The sequence below is a fragment of the Amblyomma maculatum genome, chromosome 10 (assembly GCF_055883805.1).
Source record: "Amblyomma maculatum isolate TAMU_Amacu chromosome 10, ASM5588380v1, whole genome shotgun sequence".
NCBI lineage: Eukaryota > Metazoa > Arthropoda > Arachnida > Ixodida > Ixodidae > Amblyomma > Amblyomma maculatum.
In genome coordinates, this window is record NC_139353.1 from 113,290,753 (window position 1) to 113,294,828 (window position 4,076).

Here is a 4,076-nt window from a genome sequence, read left to right on the forward strand (position 1 = left end):
GGCGCTGGGCGCTGAATGACCCGGGCTACGACCACGGCAAAGAGCACACACTCTGATTTTAAACACTCCATTCGCGGAAACTTGAATTTTTACTCCAGGAACGTGGAATATATGCTCGAATGTGGCGAGTGTGCAATGCAATACAATAGAACCCCTTCCGCATTCGATCCAACAACTATCGCGCGCACACTAAATCTCTCACGCACCTTCCTCTGTCCAAACATCTTCAAACGAAAAGTCACGAATTCGACAAACTCAAAGTTCTCCTGCTTCAGAGCGGCTTCCGTAGTGACCGCGAACGGGAACAACTAGAGTAGTACTTTATTTTTAAATTTAATTCCCCACAGGCCGGTATAAATGAGAGCCCTGGCACCATTTCTCCACTTCAAAGTTCAGTTACCCCCTAAATGCCTTCCTCAAACATACCCAAACTGCCATGTCAAGCTTACTGCAAGTAGCTCATAGGAATGTCAGCCACCCCACCATACACGCAATGAATGCCACACAATGCCTGCTTTCGTCGCCTATGGTCATACCTGTTACCTGTTACTGTACTCCCTACCATGTGCCATCCTTTTGTTTCTACTCTCCACCTGCACATTTAATCACTCCCCATCTGCACCTGCTTTTTACCCTCCCAATACCACTATATTTCCGTCCTGTTAAGCCCTCTTTCTCTCTTTGCCTCTCCGTCACCTGTTTCTTTTCCGCTATTCGCCTTTAAATCTACCCGCATCGTTCACATTCGCACTCCTGATGAAGGCCAGCTTCTTGTCGAAACGTCTAGTCCAATAAATGTTTCTTTAAATGAAGCGAACACTTCGCTCTCTCTCTCGCTCCCTCTCTCTGTCTATATATATATATACATACATATATAAAGCATAACGAAATAGACGTACATGGTTGTTAGAGGTTATACACAAGTGAAAAATTGCTTCATACTGTTTCCAAGTTTATTTGGAGTCGACGTTTCGGCAGGAGCCCTGCTTTCATCAAGACTCTTGAGAAAGGCAGGGCTCCTGCCGAAACGTTGCCAAATTTAGGCTTCGATTTGGGAAAACGCAAAAAACAAGAAGGCCTTTCAGGTATGACCTGGGTCCAATTCCATCAGAATATGCTGTGGAAGAGAGGAATCGATTTCAAGAATGAGATCTAAAAGACACAGGGCCTGAAGAGATATGGACTGAGGTTCGTAATATAATACAAGAAGTTACTACTAAGGTAGTTCCAAAGCAAAAGAAATGCAAGAAAGCAAACTGGTTATCTGAAGAGGCTTTGAAAATAGCTGAGGAAAGGAGGATGGCAAAAGTCATGGGAAAAGAGAAAGACACAAGGTTCTCAATGCAGATTTTCAGAAAATGGCAAGAAGAGATAAGAACGCCTATCCTGAACATACAGTGCAAGCAGTTGAGGACAACCGCCAATTCAGGAACACAAGAACCCTGTATATCAAAGGAAGCTTCTGTGCTAAGCTGGGCATGATAAAGGAGAAACGAGGCAGGGACCTGAATAAAGCCTCAGAGATAAAGAAGAGCTAGGTCACAGGAATGCACAGAAGAACTGTGCAAGACGGACTCGGATGCGCAAACCCAACATAGACGATTGTGATTACTGCTCTCAAGCCGGGAATCCTGAACACTGAAGTTGAATGGGCGTTAGCCAGCCTTGCTAAGAACAAAGCTAGCGGAATTGATGGCATTCCAGCTGAGTTGCTTCAAACCCTCAGCCATGATGACGCTGTTAACGTTCTGTATACATTATGTCAGCAAATTTGGACAAACCTGCAGTGGCCACAGGATGGGAGGAGGTCTGTTTATATCCCCATTCTAAAGAGAAGCAGTGCAAATATTGTTCCAACGATCGCGCTTATTTCGCATGATAGCAAGGTGATGTTGAAAATCTTCCAAAGTAAGCTGCAGCGGTATGTGCATAGGGAGCTTCCGGACGTGCAAGCTGGGTTTCGCAAGGGCAGGAGAACTAGAGACCAGATTGCCGACCTTCGTTGGATCATGGAAAAAGCAAGAGAGTTCCAGAAACTCATCTACCTCTGCTTTATTGGTTATGCGAAAGCGTTTGACTGCGTAGATCACAGCAGATTGTGGCAAGCTCTCTAAGAGATGGGGGTTCCAAATCACCTCATCTGTCTCCGCAGAAACCTGTATGAAGTGCAAGAGGCCACAGTCAGAACTGGGATTGGTCTTACTGATTGGTTTCCGATTGAGAAAGGAGTGAGACAAGACTGCATACTGCCCCTGCCTATTTAACCTATATGCTGAGTGGATCATGAGGAAGGCCGGTCTGGACGAGTCTTCAGCTGGGGTGAAGATTGCTGGGAAACGTATCAACAACCTCAGATATGCGGATGATACCACTTTAATAGCAGAAAGTGAAGTGGAACTCAAGAAACTTCTGATGCGCGTACAAGAAGAGAGTGAGAAGTTGGGGCTTAAACTGAACATTCAAAAGACAAAGATCATGGCGTCTTGCCCTATCAAGTCCTGGAGCATAAAGGTACAAGAAGTGGAAGCTGTGACAGATTTTCTCTTCTTGGGCTCCAATATTACCCCGGAAGTTGACGGCAGCCATGAAATTAGGAGATGCCTGCTTTTGGGAAAGAGAGCCATGGCTAGCCTTGACCGCCTAGTAAAGAGCAGAGAAGTGCAGCGGTGGGGTAGCGGTAGAACACCCGCCTCGCATGCAAGAGGACCGGGGTTCAAATATCGGTGCCGCGCAATTCTCCACCGGATGACAAAAAAAAAGAAAAAAAAATCCGCGTGTCGATGGAATTGCATATACAGGTTTGGGGTGCGACCTGATGCCGGTAAACATCTCCGGCAACGCACTCCCTCACCAGAACAGGAGTTGGCCACCCTGGTGCAGTAATTGGCCACAACCTCCTATGACAAGCTCCATAAAACCCCGGCCCTCAGTCACCAGCGGCTGCGGAACAACTGACCACGGCGGCGGTCAGACCTGTGACGCAGCAGGGGGTGCTAAGAAAGCCTGGCTCCGCTGGACAGGCCGCCATTGGAAACTGACCCTGGCAACGTTTAATGCTAGAACCCTTGCTAGTGAAGCTGGTTTAGCAGTGCTGTTAGAGGAACTAGAGGGCATGAAATGGGATTTCATAGGGCTTAGTGAGGTTAGGAGGCCGAATGAGGCATATACTGTACTGAAGGATGGGCATGTACTGTGTTATCGAGGTTTACCAGAGAGGCGACAACTAGGGGTAGGTTTCCTTGTCAATAAGTATATAGCGGGTAATATAGATGCATTCTATAGTATTAATGAGAGGGTTGCAGGCATCGTAATTAGGCTTAATAAGCGGTATAAACTGAAGGTTGTACAGGCCTATGCACCTACATATAGTTATGATGACCAGGCAGTTGAAAGCTTCTATGAAGATGTAGAATCGGCAATGTGAAAAGTAAAGACGCAGTATACTGTACTAATGGGCGACTTCAATGCCAAGGTAGGGAAAAAACAGGCAGGAGACAAGGCAGTAGGTGACTATGGCATTGGTTCTAGGAATAGCAGGGGGGAGTTACTAGTTGAGTTTGCAGAGCGCAATAACTTACGAATCATGAATACCTTCTTCAGCAAACGGAAGAACCGGAAATGGACATGGAAAAGTCCTAACGGAGAGACTAAAAATAAAATCGACTTCATAATGTGTTCAACCCCCGCCATTGTGCAGGATGTAGAGGTAATCGGGAAAGTTCGATGTAGTGACCACAGGATGGTGAGGTCCCGTATTAGCCTATTATCTGAAGAAGGAACGCAATAGATTAGAAAGAAAGAAACCCATCAACGAATTAGCGGTGAGGGGGAGGGCAGAAGAGTTCAGGATCTCGCTAAAGAATAGGTATTCAGCTCTAACTGAGGATGGCAACATTACCCTAGAGGCAATGAACACTAATTTCAGAGATATCATTACTGAGTGCGCGGTAGAAGTAGGCGGTAGGATAGTTAGGGAGGATGCCGGTAAGCTGCCTAAGGAGACGAAAGATTTGATTAAGAAACGGCAGAGTATGAAAGCTTCCAATCCAACAGACCAGATCGAATTGGCCGAGATA